Source organism: Dipteris shenzhenensis, chromosome 29 (genome assembly GCF_047967505.1).
Source record: "Dipteris shenzhenensis isolate YYH24624 ecotype China chromosome 29, Dip_SZ_1.0, whole genome shotgun sequence".
Classification (NCBI taxonomy): domain Eukaryota; kingdom Viridiplantae; phylum Streptophyta; class Polypodiopsida; order Gleicheniales; family Dipteridaceae; genus Dipteris; species Dipteris shenzhenensis.
In genome coordinates, this window is record NC_141624.1 from 17,303,367 (window position 1) to 17,328,010 (window position 24,644).

Here is a 24,644-nt window from a genome sequence, read left to right on the forward strand (position 1 = left end):
TATACAGTTTTCCATCCGCAAGCCCGAATGAAAGCATTGAAAGTACCCATATGGTCTATACGCTTGGAGTTTACGTGCCCCGTTCCATTAACGCATATAGAGGACTGTAATGGACGTCGCGACGATTTGGCACGAAAGGAGAAGTGCACACGATCTCCATTTCTGAAAACTATCGCTGCGGTCTCTCAGAGTTTTCCATGATCAATTGAGTAAATTAATATATTATACATTTATCCAACAACTGTAATTCATGCGTTTGTAGTCCAATGGTTAGGAAACTAACCTTCCAACCAATAGACCCGAATTCGACTCCCAGCAGACGCTCTTTTCATTTTTACATAACCGTTCACGTTTCACCCTTTTTCTTCATTGCCCCCTCTTTGTGAATTTACTCCATGTCACTCTTGTTTTTCCAGATTTACAAATATGCTTGAATTGCCATGAATGTATAAACCCTATTACCCCTTTCATCAAGTGTATTCTTGGTTTTCTACAATCATGGAAAGGCTTTATGCCATTTCTAGTATTTTTAGCACTACCTTGCAAGGGCATATTTCATTTTACATAACCGTTCACGTTTCACCCTTTTTCTTCATTGCCCCCCCTCTTTGTGAATTTACTCCATGCCACTCTTGTTTTTCCAAATTTACAAATATGCTTGAATTGCCATGAATTTATAAACCCTATTACCCCTTTCATCTGGTTTTCTACAATCGTGGAAAGGCTTTATGCCATTTCTAGTATTTTTAGCACTACCTTGCAAGGGCAGTGCTCTATTGAGAGTTTTGCAAGTATCCTCCCAATAGTTTTTGGAGAACTCTTGCCTTGGTTAACTACTGTCTATTCTAGTCTCTCTCTCTCTTCTCCCTGTCTGCACTTCTCTCTCTCTCTCTCTCTCTCTCTCTCTCTCTCCAATCAACTCATCAACATTATCCTCCTCTATCGAGATACTCCAATGCTCCATACAAGCTTAAAAATTCAAAATAATGAAGACAGTCTCACACACACACACACACACACACACACACACACACAGAGTTTGCACATCACTTTACATTTGCAAGCGGTTGCATTATAGCACTCTCAAACTTTCCAATGGTTCTACACACAAGCTCCCATCGCAAGTGCTACAAAGTAATCATCAATTCATCTTCACGATCATTTGCATTTTGTCTTTCACCACCTACTCCTTACAATTTATCAAACATTTTCCCCTTGTTTTTCCATTTCTCCATCTAGCACAATTTCTCAAGATATTCCCCTTATGGTTTGCTTTTCTTTCCATTTCTCTTTATCTCGGACACATTCGTTCCTAGATAATTTCTCTTAACGATTTCCCTCTTGATGAACCAATGCACATGAGTTACATTTCATAAAAGTTCACCCTAATCCTAGAAATCATGTGCTTTTGTTCCTCCTTTACCCCCTTGCTTTGATCCATTTGTTCTCAACTAATGCTTGATTGAGCCCTTGTGCGAGTCTTTTTTATGAGCATGCTTTGCTACATGAGCCACTCCTCACCACCAAGATGCCAACGTGGAGTCACTATATATAAATCCAAAATCATATGCATTCGAGGACTAATTTAAAATCCCTTTGTATGGTTAAAAGACACTCTTTTCCTATATAAATCTATAACTTTTGTCTAAATGTTTTTTATGATACTTCTTTGTAAACATGTTTGTTAAAAACACATTCCAAAATATCATTCTTGTGAACACACGCGATGGTCATGTTTTTTCTATGTGCCCCCCCCGAGCATGATGCATGGTCTAATTTTTAAAATTAGTAGATATTTAGAGGAGATCCAACTTGATAGAGCCAAGAAAGACCTTGCCTAAAAATTTTGGTTACTTTCGAATGGCTTTTTTTTTCAAGAAGAAGTAAATTCTACTAATGCTTGAAAAAATGATACAACCAGCTTCCAATAGGAGCTATCGATGAAAACAAAGAAAAGAGATGGTTGCCAGCTACAAGAACAACCATCCATTTCTGGATCCATCTCACAGCTCTTAAAATTAAGTAATGCTTAAATCAATTATTAAAATCACATACAAATCTTTATTGATTGGACTATTATGCCTCCCCATTGATCAAAAGAATAAAAAATTCCAATTTTGGAGGGAGGTGAAGCAAAAACCCTATGGCCCCCTTCCTGCTCAGCTTCCCATTGGCACCTCATATCACTCCATGTTTGTGTGACACATGTGTGTGCATGTGAGCATTGGTTACCGTATTTTTGCACTTAAGCTTATGGTTGTTGTGTGGGTAACAAGCCATAGTGTGATTGATTAGCTTATGATTGGATAGGCTAGGCTTAGAGTGCTGTTGAGACGATTGCCCTCAAATTAAATGAGAAGTTATGTGTGACCTTGTTGATCATCATGACGTTTAATTTGCACAAAAACAACGTGCAATAATAGAGACAATAAGCTAAAAATGCATGGATTACCTTGCCATTAAGGGCCACATATACGAAGCGGTAAGGAAAGGAATTGACTTTTCTTTGGCACTATACTATTGATGTTGTTGGCTTTGATTTTCCTCATTTTGTCTAGTTTGGACACGATACAACTTCAAGTGTAGCCTTCAATGTTGAGAATTCTTCAGCTGTCTAGTTCTATAACCACTTTATATATAAGAATTTAAATATGTATTAATTAATGGAAAAGGAAGGGTGAAAGAAAGATGATGGGTAAAGGAGAGGGTGACTAATGATGAGGTCCCTCTATTTATGAAGAGAGCAGAGATTTCAAAATCTCATAAACACATAAAACTTTGCATTATTAGCTAGTTGATAACGCAATCACATTAGTAGTGAGAAATAACGTACTGTTTGACATTGACATGATAGCTAGCAATTATACCTCTAGTATAGGCCCATATACCGATTGTATACTTATATCATTACTATAAGCCCATATATCAGAAGTATAATCTAATATACCATCAGTATCTATGCTTATAGTGGTGGTATATTTTCTATATAGGAAACACGATCCTTAAGTATTTTTACCTGTGCAAAGCTTACTTGCACATATGTAGTTTTTTGCACTGGTCTAGGGCTTCCATGATGGTGTGGCTACTCTACCCAATGTTTGGATTGGGAGGGTGGAAAAGCATCACTCTTAGATGTTGATGTGTGTGCTAGTGTGGAGCTTCCATGATGGCATGGATGCTCTATGAAATCCTCAAAGCACGTGGGGCTGGGAAAGCATCATCGTGATGTTGTGGGTGCTCTGTCCAATCCTCAAATTAGGTGGGGTGGGCAAGCATCGTCATGATAGCCTCTCAAATGTTCATGTTGATGTGTATATATTTAAGCTATTTAGAGGTGCAATTGCGGCACCATTTCTATCTTTGGTCTTCAAATCAATTGGGGTACACAAAGAATTATTATTGCACTTATAAGCATGTTGCAAAAGTGCTTTTATCCCTAGTCTCCAAACCAAAGTAGAGAGAATGCATTGTAGCAGCTTGGTCTCTTAGAGAGTGAATGGACATTAAAGCAATGTTGCTCTTTCTATGAGCTGAAAATTTATCATAATGGTCCCTTCATGCATAAGGTTGGGAGGTGAGAGGTGAGAGCATGTAGTATGTTTTAGGGATTAGGGTATAATACACTACAAGGAGAGGTTAGAAAACAAGGGAGAGAGTTGAATGAATGATGAATGTTTGATTTAAATCATTTTGTTTTAATTTAATTTGATCGAGACATACATAAATGTGATATTGATTATTTATGTTAAAATTTTCCATGCATGCAATTGTAATATTCAATTAAGGATTGGTTGCAATTTGATTCCATTCTTACATGCATCATTGATGAATGGCTAATGCAGTATTTTTTGGGCTCATGTTTTTCAAGGTTTAGGGTCTAGGTAGAACTTAGAAGTAGAAATGCATAAACTTTCATATCATCAAATCCTGAATCAGTCATGAATCAAATCATTTCATATGATCTTTCATCAAATCCTTGCTAAATATGTGATTCATGAAAAATTGTGAAAGACAGTACATGCATGAATGCTTTACAATAGGTGAACCTTGCATTTTGTGACAATTCATATAGCTAAAATTGGATTACACCAACATTAGAAAGAATATGGAGGAGTTTCGGGTAGTGTTAGAGGATGTGACAGGGGTGAAGATGTAAGGAGGAAATATAAGCATTTTGTGAGGGAAGAGGAGTCTCATGAGGAGGAGCATAGAGTCACCCAAGTGCATAAAATTTATGAGACTTTGTCAAATATATCTACAAGAGTTTCACACAAAAGTCATGGAAGCAAGAAAGTGGATTAGTAATTGGGCATAACCAAGAGAGTTGAAATGGAAAGAGGTGGCTAAAGAGATGAGCAAGGGTGATATAGAACCTTTGTTTACCTCTCCAAATAATAGACATGGTAGGTGGAAGTCCATGTTGACCAATGAAAATATGCGGTGGAATGCAAAAACCATTTTTGCAGAAATGAATGGATGACTGCCATAGCATAGCGATCTCCCTCTTTTCTTTTGATAGCATCTGTACATACAATTGTGAGGGGATAAAGTGTGGATTTTTCTTCTCATAAGTAGAATGTCAGGGGAGGTGTAGTGAAAGAGGAGGAAGGAATTTTTTTTCCACTTTTTAATCACCCAAGGTAAATTATCAAAGGATTTAATAGGTGCAGAGCTAGTAGCATGGCACAAAGAGGTGCAACTACAAGATGAAATACATGAACAAGCAAAGAGCTGTGAGGACAAAGATATTGAAAATGGTTTTCTCAATGGGCATTCAAGAAATTGGGGTCATGGAAGGGCATTAGAAGCGAGGGTGATTTTTTGAAGCGGTGCTTCAAATGCAAGCTCGATTGCAATTTTCAATTAGTGAGGGAGTCAGATGAAAAGGAACGAGCATTTTATCATGATGCACCATGAGATTCAAAGAATATTATTATTAGGTGTCCAAGATTTATAACCTATAGTGATGATGATATTCCATTGAATGCAACATTAGGTGGTTAGTGTCCATTTTGTGCCATGTCGTTCGACTGGTCTATGGGAGTGTCTGTGACATCTTATGGTTATCGTTTTCATTTGATCTGTCTTATTAGGAGACTTCCATGCTGAAACTTTTGTCTCTCATGACCACATGAGTTTTTGAAATCCTTGTACATAGCGCTGGGCACCCAGGTGATGCATTAAGAGATCACAACCCTAGAGAGGTGAATATAACTCTTGATGTAAATATTGATGGAATTCTTGGAGCTAGTGACACTCTTGGAGGGGATTCTTTTCTAGATAATGATCCCCCTTTAAACATGCTACTATGTCTTTCAAATTGTATATATTGATGTAGCACAAGAAATTTTGCAATAATATGCAGCTTTGAGTAACATATCTACTTGTTGTATGAGCATTTATTTCTTCAATATTTTAAGTATGAATTTGTACATAAAAGTAATTTGTATGTATCAAGTCTTTAAACTTAGTTTTATTTCTAAGAATTATGTTTCATTTCTATTAAGGCATGTTTCAATTCTATTAATACATGTTTCATTTCTATTAATGCATATTTCATCTCTACTAGTGTGAAATGGCCCTAGTATACTTAAGGGGTCTCCCTTTCTCACTTGTTTTAGCTCATGCTTGTAGTTGACAAGAATCTTCACTAGCCTGATTGCACTTGCAAGAAAAAATATGAAATAATTTTCCTATAAATCATATTTAATTAGAATAATACTTATAAATTATGCATAGGTAATTCGAGATCTCAAGATACAAGAGCTATCAAATTATAACGTATCTACAATACTGTCAGGTTTCTCCTCAAAATCATTTTAGTCAAGATCATAGGGGGTGGCAAGTAGGCTAGCACTTAGTCCTCATCATTGACAACCTCTTATTAGCTTGTAGGCATGGGATAAGGACCACCATATAAAATTTCACCCCAAAATTGTGGCTCATGTGTCTCGATTCTCTTTTGGCTTGTTCCATTCTTGCATTGACTCCTCAAAATCCTCATTCTCAAGATTGTTCAATAACTTGTTGTTTGTATGAAAATACACTAATTTCTCTACTTTATCTGCCAAAAGTCAATTATGAGTGATACTATGAATATATTTATACATGCTACACTTATGCTCACTATTTAAACTCGTATCAGTTTGAGCAAGAATTCTAATTGCAAGAGGTTGCAACTTCTTACAATTGGACAACCCATTCATGTATTTATAAATGATGACAAAAGTCAATTATGAGTTGTTGTCTCTATCCCATAGCTGCTATAGGATGAGCAAGGTGTGCAGGGTTTCGAGACTTTTTGCCACCTATAGATATGCTGGTGTTTTTGTTGTAGTAGTATAAGTGTAGCTTAGGACCTCGAGTCGTATTCTAGTGAGAGACATAGGCTCTAATGTGGGAAGCAAACATTGTACATGCTTGTGTGAAAGGAACATTCATCAACATGGTTGGGGTAATGAAGGCTTTTGCCTCCATTGGAGGCTTTAAGGTTTATAAAGAGTTTTAGGGTTCAAAATGAGGTTTAAGGTTGAGAAGAAGGTCGAGGGATCAGAAGGAGTTCAAGGTTAGAAGGAAGTTCCAGGGTTTAGAAGGAGATTCTAGGGCTCAAAAGGGGTTTCAGGGTTTAGAAGGAGGTTCAAGGTTAGAAGGGGGATCCAGGGTTCAGAGTAGAGTACATGGTGGAGAACTCATCTCCCTCATAGGTCTTGGAGGTCAAGGGTTGAGAAACTACTCTCAGTGGGTAAGGGTTTAGGGGAAGCATAGGAGTGGGAAAGAAAGAAGGTGTAAGAGCATGGGGGTGGGAGAGAGATAGGAGAAGGGAGGAAGAGAGGGGGAGGAGGAGTTGCAAGGTTGGAGGAGAGGAGAGTAGGAGACAAGGTTAGGACATGCTTTTGGATGTGGAGTTTAAGGGAGCATGGACACTTGGAGACAATTGCTTAGAATACCAAAATAGAACTCAACACAATGCCCCAAAGAGTGTGGGATTCATTCCATCATGCCCCAAAGAACTCAATACAATGCTCCAAAGAGTGTGGGATTAATTCCATCATGCCCCAAAGAACTCAACACAATGCCCCAAAGAGTGTGGGCTTCATTCCATCATGAGGTATTTAAACAAGGTGGAGAGCTTCTCTCTCTACATGTAGTAATTGTAAGACTTTCTACATGTAGAAATTGCATTTAGGACACGCATGTAGAAGTTGCATGTAGGAGTTTCATGTAGGAGTTGCATGTAAGATTTGCATGTAGGAATTGCATGTAGAAGTTGCATGTAGGAATTGGATGTAGAACTTGCATGTAGAAGTTGCATGTAGGACTTACATGTAGGATTCCTCAGGGAGATTATTCCTAGCCTTATGCAAGTACAAGTGAAGCTTTGCCGCTGCTCCACACACATTTCCTATGTTACTTGAGTCCATGTTGACATAGAGTTGGGATGAGTGGTGCTATGAATATGTCTATACATGTTCCACTTATGCTCACTAGTTGAACTCGTATGAGTTTGAGCACGAATTTTTATTGCAAGAGGTTGCACTTCTTACAATTGGATGGCCCATTTATATACCACCACTTATATGCAGCATGTTCCTTTGCCATCATGCTCACATAATAAAATGACCCTTATTTAATGAGATACTTATGAAAGTCCTACATGCACTTATTGATATCGTGGAGGTCCACATAATATGCACGCACTATGTCATGAAAGTCTTCCATTACATTCAATATTGACAAAATTTACCATTCAGGACCTAACAGCAAGCATGCACTATGTACAGAATATACACCCCTTGCCAATGATTTCTCAAATAAGACCTATCTAGTTGCAATAAAGGGTGTCATCCTATCATGCCAAGTAAAGATTGCTCTAAATCCCACCATATCATATCATCTTTTCCCAAAGTAGAAATATTTGTATCAAAATATCTTAGAGCTAACATGATAGGTCGACTCACAACAACTTCTCCAAAGAAAAGAACCGTTTAGCTTGAAAGACTTCATACAAAACAGCAGCCCTGAAGCTGCTGAGTATTAAAAAAAACCAAAAAAGGATGAAAGAAAAACTAGCATGTTCCAGAGAAACCCAACTCACTGCCTAGGGGATCTCTGGTACTAGGGCTAACATAGCTAGGTGGGGGGACTATAGAACCAATGAATCCCTCGTGGAGTGAAAGTGTAAAAAACTCATACAGGCTAAGCCTTGCAAAGTCCAGCAGGCCTTGCGACCATAGCTCCCTCAGAGCCTGGGGTCCCACGTTCCCAAGTGGAGTGGAGGGTGTAGATGATATCCTACTAGATGGCGACCAAGATAGCTGAGGGTGGAACCAGATGCTCACCCATCACTAGATTGCAGTGAGCAACCCAAATGTTCCACGCAGTAATACTGGCTACTACCTCCCATATGCTGTCCTCTGGAGGAGGAGGAATGAGGCTATTAGGAGGGACTGCCTCATGGAGCTCTATCCTTTGAATGCTATGACCTTGTATCCGATAAGCTGGGGAGATCTCATCAATTTGGAACATGTGTCCTCCCTCAGTCAACCAGGTCACCATCCCCCATGTATAATCCCTCTGAAGGCTCTACATATGGGTCATAATCGTGAGGGCTCCCATCCAAATCCTCACAGCGTTGTGATAGATCCAAAGGCAGTGAGGATCATCTCCAAAAAACTAGCAGAGCAGCAATGACACTGCCCCTTCACTCGCATCTGCTCCAACTATGGGCCAGTGGGAAAGCCTCCATGGGTGGCCTAGAAGAAGTAGGAGATCTTCCTCGGCTGCAAATTGGACCATAAACATGTCCAAAACTTGGAACGGACCTCCTCTAGTAAGAAGGCCGAAGTCAAGCCATCCTTGCTGGGACACTTTTGGGTCAGGAGATCCTTGAGGGCTTCTCAAATCTCCTCATCCATAAAGGGCTCCTCCAGACTGGTGCTCAAATCCTGCAAGAATGCTGTTAGAACGTGATCCCAAACTACCTCGTGGGCCACAAGACAAGATGGAATCATCCTCTCTATCTGGAAGAGCTGGCTATAAAAACCTGTGGTCATGTCTAAAATCTCTTGCGGATCAGTGTGCATGATGCCTTGCGAATCACAAAGACGTTGTAATTGGGTGATCGGGGCCTAGTGGTCTGAAAGAACTGCTCCTATCCCCCTGCTGTACCCACTAGGCCCGAGAGGAGAGATAGAACTTAGCCCGCCGACTCTTCGTTGAGCATACAAATCCCATGGGGATGCCTAAGAGTGTGAATACTTCTCCTTTTTTTATTTCTTTGCAGCCTTTAATGACCAAGAAGTGAGGCAGGGGGCTCTTTGTACAAAAAATACAAGTTTTTTCATTGTTGATTCTAGACCCTGAGGCTAGGCAGAAAACATTGAAGCATTCCAAAAGGTTTCTAACAGAGTGCTCATCATTACTAGGAGTTAGATTGGTGTCACGGTCTGCAAATTGTTGGCAAATTATTTGTCTACCCTCTTCATCTTGAATCCTTTTGATGTTACCCGTGACCAGCCCATCATTTACCAACCATCCCAACGTGTCTGCTACATTAGGCAAAAAGAGAGCTCATTTTGGGGCCTTTTAGGGTTTGGGAAAAATGTCTCTCAACCAATGATGAGCAGGTTCATCCAGTCTCTCTTGTGGAGCACAAGATTGAGTTCAAGCCAGAAAGTAAGCTAGTTGTGCAACGCTTAAGGCGATTGGGGGTGATCCAAGCTAAGGCACTAAAGAAAGAGGTAACACAACTACTTGACGTGGGATTCATCTTTCCTGTTGATGATTCAGAATGGATATCTTCTTTAGTTGTCACACCAAACAAAGGAACTAAGTGGCGGGTTTGTGTGGACTTTTGTCCTTTGAATGCATGCACTAAAAGGGATCATTTTCCTTTGCCATTCCAAGATGAAATACTAGACCAAGTAGCAGGGCATGAGATGTATTCTGTATGTGATGGGTATTCTGGGTACTTTCAAATTCGTATTCGAGAGGAAGATCAAAAGAAAACATCATTTGTCACACCTTAGGGAGTTTTTGTTTACAGAGTGATGCCTTTTGGGTTGACCAATGCACCATCTACATTTCAAAGGTTTCTGAGTCAAGTGCTCGAGCCTTACTTGGGAAAGTTCATAAGGGTGTTTTTGGATGATTTTTGGATTTATTCTCGATGCATAGATCACATGGAGAAGTTAAAGATGGCCTTAGCTAGGATTGATGAAGCAAAAGGTGTCTAAATCCTAGCAAGTGTCATTTGGCTCAAACAAAAGTAGTCTTGTTGGGGCATATTGTGTCTCAAGAAGGCCTACAAATGGATCCTAACAAGGTTCAAGCAATCATGGCATTGCCAAGTCCTGAGAGTGTCAGTGGTGTTTGCAAAATTCTAGGAAAGAGCAAGTATGATCAACACTTTTGTGATGATTTCATAGAGATAGTGCATCCCATGAACTTGTTGAAGCAGTTTCTTTCCAATGAGGTGTGGAGCAACAAGAGTCTTTTTAGCAACTTAAGGAGGCCATGAGTAAGGGCCCAATATTGAAGCCCCCTAATTGGTCTCAAGACTTTTATGTAAATCCAAGTGTATCTTATGAGTCCTTCTTGCTCTAGTTTATTCTCTCTCGATGAGTAGTCTTGGAGCTTCCGCTCCCTCTTGTATGTATGAAACCTCTTCTTCTCCCTTGTGTTTGTAGTGTTGAGGTGGATTCTCACTCTATTTGTAATGAAGGTCACTTCAGGTTCTCTCTCTCTTGAGTGTCTCTTCCCTTTTCTTTCTTTCAAAGCCTTAAAAGTTCTTTCTATTCGGCTGCTCACTGTGCACACATGGTCCATTTGTTTCCCGAGCCACTATACAAACTTCTTCCCCTCTTCTAGGCGAAATCTATGAGGGGTGGATCGTTGATGAAGGTGGAGTCTTGAGGGAGCATCCTGCTCAGGCGAAATTAGCCTGGGTGGAGGTAGTTTTCATGACAGTTTGACCCCCTGTTAGTGTTTTGCTCATAATTTTCTGCTCGGTAGTCCGATTGTAATGAAATTTATATCAACGCGAAGCTCTCTTCAAGGCGCATGTTCCTATATAATCGGATCTTGAATCAGATACTGCTGTAAAAAGTTATGAGTCTCTGTGTTTGACAGTTTGTTTTCATGACAGTTTTTACCCCCTTCCAGTAAACTGTCCATATCTCTTCAATCGTTTGTCTGTTTTCAATGAAACTTATATCAGCGCGAAGCGCATCTCAAGGCGCATCTCTTTGTGTACTTGAATCTTTGATATCATGTCTCTACTGAAAGTTATAGGCCTCTGTGTCTAATGATAGTTTGTAGAGTGTTTTGAGCTAAGTATAAAGGTGTCTATGAAGGAGGTGCAATGTTTCCTTGGAATCTACCCATCCGACCTAATCAGACCCTTCAAACTCCTCGATATATATCAATTCATGTCATGTTGAGCCGCAAGATCTTCTTTCAACAATGTATCGCTCTTCTCTTTGGTGCAGACCGGCTCGCTGAGATTATGGCCTCTGCTGATCCTTTCCTTCTCCCTATGCTTGACTACAACATCACTTGGGATGTTACCATCTTCATTCTCATCTAAGGGAGGAAATTATGGTGTGGTATCTTGGCATAAAAGCTTCTTTCTAATGTCTCATTCTCAATGATAAGTATCTTTGGCAATCAGTTCGAATGCTGCAAGAAGTGAAGAGGTGCATGAAGTTTATTACCCCCAACCTCATGTCACATCTTTTGGTGGAGTGCCAAAGGTGGAGTCTTGAGGGAGCATCCTGCTCAGGCAAAATTAGCCTGGGTGGAGGGTAGTTTTCATGACAGTTTGACCCCCTGTTAGTGTTTTGCTCATAATTTTCTGCTCGGTAGTCCAATTGTAATGAAATTTATATCAACGCGAAGCTCTCTTCAAGGCGCATGTTTGTGTATAATCAGATCTTGAATCAGATAATACTGCAAAAAGTTATGAGTCTCTGTGTTTGACAGTCTGTTTTCATGACAGTTTTTACCCCCTTCCAGTAAACTGTCCATATCTCTTCAATCGTCTATCTGTTTTCAATGAAACTTATATCAGCACGAAGCCCATCTCAAGGCGCATCTCTTTGTATACTTGAATCTTTAATATCATGTCTCTACTGAAAGTTATAGGCCTCTGTGTCTAATGACAGTTTGTAGAGTGTTTTGAGCTAAGTATAAAGGTGTCTATGAAGGAGGTGCAATGTTTCCTCGGAATCTACCCATCTGACCTAATTAGCCCCTTCAAACTCCTCGATATATATCAGTTCATGTCATGTTGAGTCGCAAGATCTTCTTTCAACAACGTATCGCTCTTCTCTTTGGTGCAGACCGGCTCGCTGAGATTATGGCCTCTGCTGATCCTTTCCTTCTCCCTATGCTTGACTACAACATCACTTGGGATGTTACCATCTTCATTCTCATCTAAGGGAGGAAAGTATGGTGTGGTATCTTGGATAAAAGCTTCTTTCTAATGCCTCATTCTCAATGATAAGTATCTTTGGCAGTCAGTTCGAATGCTGCAGGAAGTGAAGAGGTGCGTGAAGTTTATTACCCCCAACTTCATGTCACATCTTTTGGTGGAGACGCCGGGTACGTTTGGTATTGGATTCATCCCATCTTACTAAACGGTCTCGGGTGTACTTGATTGCATGTTATGCCTAGAAGAGGCATGTGTTTGTATGAGATAAAGAAGATGCCTGGAAGAACTCCGTTAGAAGAGATTGCAACCCGTTTAAAAGAGCTTGAAGATTGTGAAGGTGATGCTCAAGCTATTCGCACAGTCACCATGATCATATCCTTTATGTTTGCATTGTTGAATATGTTGGTGAATCGACAATGCTGGCAGCAGGCACAATGATAAATTGGGGATTGATCCATGCACTGGCAGCTTGGTGTGAAGAAGAGTTGAGTCTTTGGGTAGTTTTTGACTATAACAGTGGAGTGGTGATTCTTAATGCTTTCGACTTCTTTTGCTATGCAAATGATGAAGATTACAATATCTTGAAGCTTTTATGTGCACTTCCTATTGTGAGAAGGGTGATTCTAGAATGCATGTATACACGATGTTTTCATGGTGTTGGCTGGTCACTTATTTTTGAAGATTTTGTTGAGGATCACATTGTGGAGGGTTTTCAACAAGTGGTTATGCATAATCAGTTGGTCTTGGTATACTAAGGCTATGTGGGATCTTGTTCGGATCTTGTTTGGGATACTATTTGGATCTTGGTGTTTCCTTTTTGTGTTTCATCATGGTGAAGATTCCAGTGTTTCGAGGGACCCAAGGGGAAGACCCGGAGTCTTATCTTTGGGATTTTGTTCGAGGATGCCGGCTTTCTGGATGGTCCATGAAGGATCGGGCAGAGATTTTGCCTGATTTTCTTGAAGATGAGCCTTGAGTTGGCATGAGACCTTGCCGGACTCTACCAAGGAGGACTGGGACCAAGTGGTGGCAGCAATGAAGCAGAGATTTGGGGTAGTGGAGTCACCTTTAATGTTGCAGTTGGACCGGTTCTGTCAAGGAGAGGGTGAGTTGGTCTCTGCGTTGGCAATCCGATATGAAACTTTATGGACAAAGTATGAAAGGGCAGCTTTGCGAGCCATGGCATCTGCATCATCGGCCCCTCAAAGTCTCTCAAGGATGGAGCACTTAAAGATGAGCAAATTTGTTATGGCTTCGGAGCCTCGTCTTCACTCAAAAGTAATGAGTAAAGATCCAACAACATACATGGAGGCGCTTCGCATTGCAACCAAGAAAGAAGCTTCTCTAAAGATCGAATCCTCTTTTGTGTCTTCAACAGCTTCAACTTCTAAGGTGGAGATAATGGGCACTCCTCAGGTGCCAAAATCCTCTGAGTTAGATCATAATATCTCCCAATTGATGGCAGAGTTTGCTGATTTGAAATTGCATTTGGTTAATGCAAGACAACCTAGAGCACCAAAGAGTGAAGATAGGCCTCGAGATAGGAGTGGGGTCACTTGCTATGAATGTAATGAAAAAGGTCACTATCGCCCCGAGTATCCTAGATTGAGAAAGAAAGAAGAAAAACAAGTATCCTTGTTAGAAGCTTCTTCAGGGGATGAGGAAAGAGAGGTAATGATGGCTAAACGGGGGCGTGGTAAACCAAAAGAAGAAGAAGAAAGCAAGAAAGAAGTAGATGAGGAACATCAGGGAAGAGGAACACCGTAGTAAGAAAAAGAAGGCATCTAGAAGGAGAATTAGCCAGTCAGACTTTCCTTTAGGACAAGGAATTGGAAGCTATGACTTGTTGTCCGACCTTAAAGAAAAGGAAGCTCATATCACCTTTGGTCAATTACTTGCTTTGTCTCCAAAACTATGGAAGGAATGGGGAAAACTAGCAAGCACAAGGGTGTCAAAGAAGAAAAAGAAGAAAAGTGCCAATCCTGTTGTTCAAAAGGTAGATATAGATGTTGGTGATGATGTGCCTGTGGTTGATGTGATCATTGATGGTCAAGTGATTTCTAATGTGTACATTGATGGAGGTGCATCGATTAATGTCATGAGTGAGAAGACCATGATAGATGCTGATTTAAAATACTCTAGTACTACCTCTCCTTATCGCATCAAATTGGCTGACAACACTAGGGTTAAGACCTTGGGAGTTGTGAAGAATCTAGAAGTAGATGTATGTGGAATTTCTGTGCCGACTACTTTTCAGGTGATCCCTACCAAGCCAGATGCACGTGCCTATCCATTGATTTTGGGAAGGCCTTGGCTACGCAAGGTGAAGGCTGTTCAAAAGTGGGATACTGGAGAATTGATTTTGCAGGAAATGATAAGAAGGTGCGCTACAACATCAGAAGCTGCAAAAAGGAAGTTGTCAAGGAGGAGTCTTCAACATCAGAGAGTTTAAGCTCTGACTTAACCGATGAAGAAGAAGAGACAGGGTGTAGCTCCGAGGAGTCCAACTCAGAGGGTGAGGTGGAAGGAGTGGCCTTTGGTCTTTGTCTTGCGGGATGAGTCAGTAAGGAACAAGGTGGTGGTGTAAGAAGATCCTATAGAGACACTTCATGTGGAGGATGTGGAGCACATTAAACGATGCCAACGCAATGAAGAGCTTCTTGGTGATTCTCTATCAGGTAGTGAGAAGCTCCAGTACTTAGATATGCTAGATGATTTTCCATGTCTCTTTGCAACAAGCTATTCACAGGTTCGGCCAGTCTCTCTTGTGGAGCACAAGATTGAGTTGAAGCCAGAAAGCAAGCCAGTTGTGCAACGTTTAAGGTGATTGGGGGTGATCCAAGCTGAGGCACTAAAGAAAGAGGTAACACAACTACTTGAGGTGGGATTCATCTTTCCTGTTGATGATTCATAATGGATATCTCGTGTAGTTGTCACACCAAAGAAAGGAAATAAGTGGCGAGTTTGTGTGGACCTTCATCCTTTGAATGCATGCACTAAGAGGGATCATTTTCCTTTGCCATTCCAAGATGAAATACTAGACCAAGTAGCAGGGCATGAGATGTATTCTGTATGTGATGGGTATTTTGGGTACTTTCAAATTCGTATTCGGGAGGAAGATCAAAAGAAAACATCATTTGTCACACCTTGGGGAGTTTTTGCTTACAGAGTGATGCGTTTTGGGTTGATCAATGCACCAGCTACATTTCAAAGATTCATGAGTCAAGTCCTAGAGCCTTACTTGGGAAAGTTCATACGGGTGTTTTTGGATGATTTTTGCATTTATTCTCGGCGCATAGATCACATGGAGAAGTTAAAGATGGCCTTAGCTAGGATTGATGAAGCAAAAGGGTGTCTAAATCCTAGCAAGTGTCATTTGGCTCAAATAAAAGTAGTCTTGTTGGGGCATATTGTATCTCAAGAAGGCCTGCAAATGGATCCTGACAAGGTTCAAGCAATCATGGCATTACCAAGTCCTGAGAGTGTCACTGGTGTTCGCAGAATTCTAGGAAAGAGCAAGTATTATCAACGCTTTTGTGATGATTTCACAGAGATAGTGCATCCCATGAACTTGTTGACAAGAAAAGGAGTTTCTTTCCAATGGGGTATGGAGCAACAAGAGTCTTTCCAGCAACTTAAGGAGGCCATGAGTAAGGGCCCAATATTGAAGCCCCCTGATTGGTCTCAAGACTTTTATGTAAATCCAAGTGTATCTTTGCATTCAGTTGGTGCTGTATTGCTACAAAAAGGAGAGGCAGGTAGAATGCAACCCATCTATTATGCCAGCCGACAGCTTACAGATGTGGAAACAAGGTATGAAGAAATGGAGCAGCAAGCTCTCTCTTTGGTGTTTTCTGTCAAAAAGTTTCGCTCCTATTTATTACCTCGACCATTTTTATTCCTTACCTCTCAGTCTGTATTAGCATATCTAGTTCGCAAGCCTAATCCTGGGGGGAGATTTGCAAAATGGTTGTCAGAGCTTCAACAGTTCTCTTTCTCTTTTGTCACTAAAAATACCACTAGGTCCACTATGGCAGATTTGGTCACAGGGCGGGAGGATCTAGGAGAAGAAAAGAAATGTAAGGAGAACATTAAAGATGAAAGGGATACACCACCAACAGCTTTTGTTTTGTATTTTGATGGGGCTTTTAGTCCTTCATGCCAACAAGGAGCCGGGGGGATAGTCTTGATGAATCCTGAAGGTCAAGAGGTATGGGCAAGAGGACAAGAGCTTCCAGGTATCACAACTAACAATGCAGTTGAGTATAATGCTTTGATTCTTGGTTTGGAGGGTTGTCTTCAAAGTCAAGTTAAAGAATTGGAAGTAAGAGGAGATTCTCAGCTTATTATAAAGCAAATGCAAGGGCATTACTAGACAAGAAGTCCTCATTTGAAGGAGCTTAATCAAAAGGCTATGGCACAATGTAGTCGGTTTGATTTTTGCAAGTTTGTTCATATAAACAAAAAAGAAAATCAAAGGGCAGATGAGTCAGCTAAAGCCATTGTAGTGCCAGACCGAGGGGTGGTTTCCTAGGTAGACACTGGATGGCCAAAACTACAAGATGTTCAGCAATATGTGGAAGAAGGCATGTTTCCTCGAGGGTTAACACCACAACGGAAGTAGAAATTGGTTACTTTTGGCCACATCTCCATAAGGATGTATATGAATGTCACGAATGGAACCTATCAGCTTGAGGATGTTGATGGCATGGTGATACCCGAATGCACCAATGAGTATCGCCTTAAATTCTTCTATGCTCGACCACCTTGAGGGCCAGCAGACCCTCTTTGTACTAGAGAGGATCTGCTGGGGGGGGAAAGATGTGACGCCAAAAATTGATATTTTTAACTTGGCATTGATATTGTTTTTCTCTATGTTTGATAAGAGTTTGAGTATCAAGTGATAGCCTAGCGGCTCTCACTTATTTCTATTTTCTATGATATTGTATGGGATGGAGAGGATGAGTGGAATGGATCATTGTAAATACCATAGGTATGAATTATAAATACCTTGGTATGGGGTGAGAGTTATTTGTGTATGGGATATTATGGAGTTTTTTAGAAAATAGGAAGAGTGAGTCATATAAAGAGGTGGGCTCATGTCCATGTGTTCTAATAATATAAGAGAGGCCACATGCCAAGCGTGTGGAAGGCATGTGGAGGAGTGTGAAGTCAAGAGGAATCCTTCTAGAACTCCTATGTGGAATAAGGAGGATGTGGACATGTGGAAAAGAGAGGGTCCCTATGGGCTCCATGTGAGGAGACTCTTGACTTTCTCAATATTTTAAGAGTCTTGAGCATCTTTTGATGGGACACATGGCAAGAGTAGCCAAAAAGGACATGGATGGTGACATACATGCTTAGGTGATTGATGGGAAAAGGAATCTACAGGCAGCAATTGTAAATGGGTGAAGGAGGGTAACAAAATCTCTATAAAAGGAGCCCTCCTCTCCCTTGTTCATCAGAATCTCTTCCACCATTGGGCCTTATGTTGTAAGAAAATAGTACGCAGCGGAAGATAACAACAAAACGCAAGTACACGATGGAAAGCTGGAGAGAATACAAAAAATTCTGATATACCAAACTGCTGATACAACTGATGGTTGGCTGTCCACCCGTGCGCTCTACAGATAGAGATTTGATGGTGATCTGGACGGAGGACTATGAGCGTGAAGAACTGGTGATATGATGATAGGGGGTGGCCACTTATATAGTGTGAGTGGTTGACGGTCGGCCTTGTAATAGGCAGTCGGCCTAATAGACAGTCGGCCTGAAAGACCAACCGACCCTTCAGAAAACATGCCGTCGGGCAGATGAAGGATCGCGCATAGGTCATACTGTCGGACCCTGCCGCTGGGGGCTTTGCCCCCAGACCCCCTGCTATCGGGGGGGCTATCGCGCCCCCCGGACCCCCTACTATCGGGGGGGCTATCGCCCCCCCGAACCCCCCCTTTTTGCAGATGGGTATCTACTCTTGGCTCCTAAGCCGTCTCATAACCATCTGGTCTACTCTAAGACCCCTTCCAGTGTCAAAACTGGGGATCCTTCCCAATATCTGATACCCATCATGGCTTCTCCTCATATGGGGGCCTTACAACATTGGGTACACAGAATATTGGTGGGTTACATGAGAGGTGGACATTTGAGCTAACTCTAACATATGTTGCTGTAGTTCTAGTCTCCCCAAGCCTCTTCCATGAGCCTTCTCTTCCTCTTGTAGATATTCTCTTATGTAGACTCTTGAGTCCTTCTCGCTCTAGTTTATTCTCTCTCGATGAGTAGTCTTGGAGCTTCCGCTCCCTCTTGTATGTATGAAACCTCTTCTTCTCCCTTGTGTTTGTAGTGTTGAGGTGGATTCTCACTCTATTTGTAATGAAGGTCACTTCAGGTTCTCTCTCTCTTGAGTGTCTCTTCCCTTTTCTTTCTTTCAAAGCCTTAAAAGTTCTTTCTATTCGGCTGCTCACTATGCACACATGGTCCATTTGTTTCCCGAGCCACTATACAAACTTCTTCCCCTCTTCTAGCAAAATCTATGAGGGGTGGATCGTTGATGAAGGTGGAGTCTTGAGGGAGCATCTTGCTCAGGCGAAATTAGCCTGGGTGGAGGGTAGTTTTCATGACAGTTTGACTCCCTGTTAGTGTTTTGCTCATAATTTTTTGCTCGGTAGTCCGATTGTAATGAAATTTATATCAACGCGAAGCTCTCTTCAAGGGCATGTTTGTATATAATCAGATCTTGAATCAGATACTACTGCAAAAAGTTATGAGTCTCTGTATTTGACAGTCTGTTTTCATGACAGTTTTTACCCCCTTCCAGTAAACTATCCATATCTCTTCAACCGTCTATCTATTTTCAATGAAACTTATATCAGCGCGAAGCCCATCTCAAGGCGCATCTCTTTATATACTTGAATCTTTGATATCATGTCTCTACTGAAAGTTATAGGCCTCTGTGTCTAATGATAGTTTGTAGAGTGTTTTGAGCTAAGTATAAAGGTGTCTATGAAGGAGGTGCAATGTTTCCTCGGAATCTACCCATCTGACCTAATCAGACCCTTCAAACTCCTCGATATATATCAGTTCATGTCATGTTGAGCCGCAAGATCTTCTTTCAACAACGTATCGCTCTTCTCTTTGGTGCAGACCGGCTCGCTGAGATTATGGCCTCTGCTGATCCTTTCCTTCTCCCTATGCTTGACTACAACATCACTTGGGATGTTACCATCTTCATTCTCATCTAAGGGAGGAAATTATGGTGTGGTATCTTGGCATAAAAGCTTCTTTCTAATGTCTCATTCTCAATGATAAGTATCTTTGGCAATCAGTTCGAATGCTGCAAGAAGTGAAGAGGTGCATGAAGTTTATTACCCCCAACCTCATGTCACATCTTTTGGTGGAGTGCCAAAGGTGGAGTCTTGAGGGAGCATCCTGCTCAGGCAAAATTAGCCTGGGTGGAGGGTAGTTTTCATGACAGTTTGACCCCCTGTTAGTGTTTTGCTCATAATTTTCTGCTCGGTAGTCCAATTGTAATGAAATTTATATCAACGCGAAGCTCTCTTCAAGGCGCATGTTTGTGTATAATCAGATCTTGAATCAGATAATACTGCAAAAAGTTATGAGTCTCTGTGTTTGACAGTCTGTTTTCATGACAGTTTTTACCCCCTTCCAGTAAACTGTCCATATCTCTTCAATCGTCTATCTGTTTTCAATGAAACTTATATCAGCACGAAGCCCATCTCAAGGCGCATCTCTTTGTATACTTGAATCTTTAATATCATGTCTCTACTGAAAGTTATAGGCCTCTGTGTCTAATGACAGTTTGTAGAGTGTTTTGAGCTAAGTATAAAGGTGTCTATGAAGGAGGTGCAATGTTTCCTCGGAATCTACCCATCTGACCTAATTAGCCCCTTCAAACTCCTCGATATATATCAGTTCATGTCATGTTGAGTCGCAAGATCTTCTTTCAACAACGTATCGCTCTTCTCTTTGGTGCAGACCGGCTCGCTGAGATTATGGCCTCTGCTGATCCTTTCCTTCTCCCTATGCTTGACTACAACATCACTTGGGATGTTACCATCTTCATTCTCATCTAAGGGAGGAAAGTATGGTGTGGTATCTTGGATAAAAGCTTCTTTCTAATGCCTCATTCTCAATGATAAGTATCTTTGGCAGTCAGTTCGAATGCTGCAGGAAGTGAAGAGGTGCGTGAAGTTTATTACCCCCAACTTCATGTCACATCTTTTGGTGGAGACGCCGGGTACGTTTGGTATTGGATTCATCCCATCTTACTAAACGGTCTCGGGTGTACTTGATTGCATGTTATGCCTAGAAGAGGCATGTGTTTGTATGAGATAAAGAAGATGCCTGGAAGAACTCCGTTAGAAGAGATTGCAACCCGTTTAAAAGAGCTTGAAGATTGTGAAGGTGATGCTCAAGCTATTCGCACAGTCACCATGATCATATCCTTTATGTTTGCATTGTTGAATATGTTGGTGAATCGACAATGCTGGCAGCAGGCACAATGATAAATTGGGGATTGATCCATGCACTGGCAGCTTGGTGTGAAGAAGAGTTGAGTCTTTGGGTAGTTTTTGACTATAACAGTGGAGTGGTGATTCTTAATGCTTTCGACTTCTTTTGCTATGCAAATGATGAAGATTACAATATCTTGAAGCTTTTATGTGCACTTCCTATTGTGAGAAGGGTGATTCTAGAATGCATGTATACACGATGTTTTCATGGTGTTGGCTGGTCACTTATTTTTGAAGATTTTGTTGAGGATCACATTGTGGAGGGTTTTCAACAAGTGGTTATGCATAATCAGTTGGTCTTGGTATACTAAGGCTATGTGGGATCTTGTTCGGATCTTGTTTGGGATACTATTTGGATCTTGGTGTTTCCTTTTTGTGTTTCATCATGGTGAAGATTCCAGTGTTTCGAGGGACCCAAGGGGAAGACCCGGAGTCTTATCTTTGGGATTTTGTTCGAGGATGCCGGCTTTCTGGATGGTCCATGAAGGATCGGGCAGAGATTTTGCCTGATTTTCTTGAAGATAAGCCTTGAGTTGGCATGAGACCTTGCCGGACTCTACCAAGGAGGACTGGGACCAAGTGGTGGCAGCAATGAAGCAGAGATTTGGGGTAGTGGAGTCACCTTTAATGTTGCAGTTGGACCGGTTCTGTCAAGGAGAGGGTGAGTTGGTCTCTGCGTTGGCAATCCGATATGAAACTTTATGGACAAAGTATGAAAGGGCAGCTTTGCGAGCCATGGCATCTGCATCATCGGCCCCTCAAAGTCTCTCAAGGATGGAGCACTTAAAGATGAGCAAATTTGTTATGGCTTCGGAGCCTCGTCTTCACTCAAAAGTAATGAGTAAAGATCCAACAACATACATGGAGGCGCTTCGCATTGCAACCAAGAAAGAAGCTTCTCTAAAGATCGAATCCTCTTTTGTGTCTTCAACAGCTTCAACTTCTAAGGTGGAGATAATGGGCACTCCTCAGGTGCCAAAATCCTCTGAGTTAGATCATAATATCTCCCAATTGATGGCAGAGTTTGCTGATTTGAAATTGCATTTGGTTAATGCAAGACAACCTAGAGCACCAAAGAGTGAAGATAGGCCTCGAGATAGGAGTGGGGTCACTTGCTATGAATGTAATGAAAAAGGTCACTATCGCCCCGAGTATCCTAGATTGAGAAAGAAAGAAGAAAAACAAGTATCCTTGTTAGAAGCTTCTTCAGGGGATGAGGAAAGAGAGGTAATGATGGCTAAACGGGGGCGTGGTAAACCAAAAGAAGAAGAAGAAAGCAAGAAAGAAGTAGATGAGGAACATCAGGGAAGAGGAACACCGTAGTAAGAAAAAGAAGGCATCTAGAAGGAGAATTAGCCAGTCAGACTTTCCTTTAGGACAAGGAATTGGAAGCTATGACTTGTTGTCCGACCTTAAAGAAAAGGAAGCTCATATCACCTTTGGTCAATTACTTGCTTTGTCTCCAAAACTATGGAAGGAATGGGGAAAACTAGCAAGCACAAGGGTGTCAAAGAAGAAAAAGAAGAAAAGTGCCAATCCTGTTGTTCAAAAGGTAGATATAGATGTTGGTGATGATGTGCCTGTGGTTGATGTGATCATTGATGGTCAAGTGATTTCTAATGTGTACATTGATGGAGGTGCATCGATTAATGTCATGAGTGAGAAGACCATGATAGATGCTGATTTAAAATACTCTAGTACTACCTCTCCTTATCGCATCAAATTGGCTGACAACACTAGGGTTAAGACCTTGGGAGTTGTGAAGAATCTAGAAGTAGATGTATGTGGAATTTCTGTGCCGACTACTTTTCAGGTGATCCCTACCAAGCCAGATGCACGTGCCTATCCATTGATTTTGGGAAGGCCTTGGCTACGCAAGGTGAAGGCTGTTCAAAAGTGGGATACTGGAGAATTGATTTTGCAGGAAATGATAAGAAGGTGCGCTACAACATCAGAAGCTGCAAAAAGGAAGTTGTCAAGGAGGAGTCTTCAACATCAGAGAGTTTAAGCTCTGACTTAACCGATGAAGAAGAAGAGACAGGGTGTAGCTCCGAGGAGTCCAACTCAGAGGGTGAGGTGGAAGGAGTGGCCTTTGGTCTTTGTCTTGCGGGATGAGTCAGTAAGGAACAAGGTGGTGGTGTAAGAAGATCCTATAGAGACACTTCATGTGGAGGATGTGGAGCACATTAAACGATGCCAACGCAATGAAGAGCTTCTTGGTGATTCTCTATCAGGTAGTGAGAAGCTCCAGTACTTAGATATGCTAGATGATTTTCCATGTCTCTTTGCAACAAGCTATTCACAGGTTCGGCCAGTCTCTCTTGTGGAGCACAAGATTGAGTTGAAGCCAGAAAGCAAGCCAGTTGTGCAACGTTTAAGGTGATTGGGGGTGATCCAAGCTGAGGCACTAAAGAAAGAGGTAACACAACTACTTGAGGTGGGATTCATCTTTCCTGTTGATGATTCATAATGGATATCTCGTGTAGTTGTCACACCAAAGAAAGGAAATAAGTGGCGAGTTTGTGTGGACCTTCATCCTTTGAATGCATGCACTAAGAGGGATCATTTTCCTTTGCCATTCCAAGATGAAATACTAGACCAAGTAGCAGGGCATGAGATGTATTCTGTATGTGATGGGTATTTTGGGTACTTTCAAATTCGTATTCGGGAGGAAGATCAAAAGAAAACATCATTTGTCACACCTTGGGGAGTTTTTGCTTACAGAGTGATGCGTTTTGGGTTGATCAATGCACCAGCTACATTTCAAAGATTCATGAGTCAAGTCCTAGAGCCTTACTTGGGAAAGTTCATACGGGTGTTTTTGGATGATTTTTGCATTTATTCTCGGCGCATAGATCACATGGAGAAGTTAAAGATGGCCTTAGCTAGGATTGATGAAGCAAAAGGGTGTCTAAATCCTAGCAAGTGTCATTTGGCTCAAATAAAAGTAGTCTTGTTGGGGCATATTGTATCTCAAGAAGGCCTGCAAATGGATCCTGACAAGGTTCAAGCAATCATGGCATTACCAAGTCCTGAGAGTGTCACTGGTGTTCGCAGAATTCTAGGAAAGAGCAAGTATTATCAACGCTTTTGTGATGATTTCACAGAGATAGTGCATCCCATGAACTTGTTGACAAGAAAAGGAGTTTCTTTCCAATGGGGTATGGAGCAACAAGAGTCTTTCCAGCAACTTAAGGAGGCCATGAGTAAGGGCCCAATATTGAAGCCCCCTGATTGGTCTCAAGACTTTTATGTAAATCCAAGTGTATCTTTGCATTCAGTTGGTGCTGTATTGCTACAAAAAGGAGAGGCAGGTAGAATGCAACCCATCTATTATGCCAGCCGACAGCTTACAGATGTGGAAACAAGGTATGAAGAAATGGAGCAGCAAGCTCTCTCTTTGGTGTTTTCTGTCAAAAAGTTTCGCTCCTATTTATTACCTCGACCATTTTTATTCCTTACCTCTCAGTCTGTATTAGCATATCTAGTTCGCAAGCCTAATCCTGGGGGGAGATTTGCAAAATGGTTGTCAGAGCTTCAACAGTTCTCTTTCTCTTTTGTCACTAAAAATACCACTAGGTCCACTATGGCAGATTTGGTCACAGGGCGGGAGGATCTAGGAGAAGAAAAGAAATGTAAGGAGAACATTAAAGATGAAAGGGATACACCACCAACAGCTT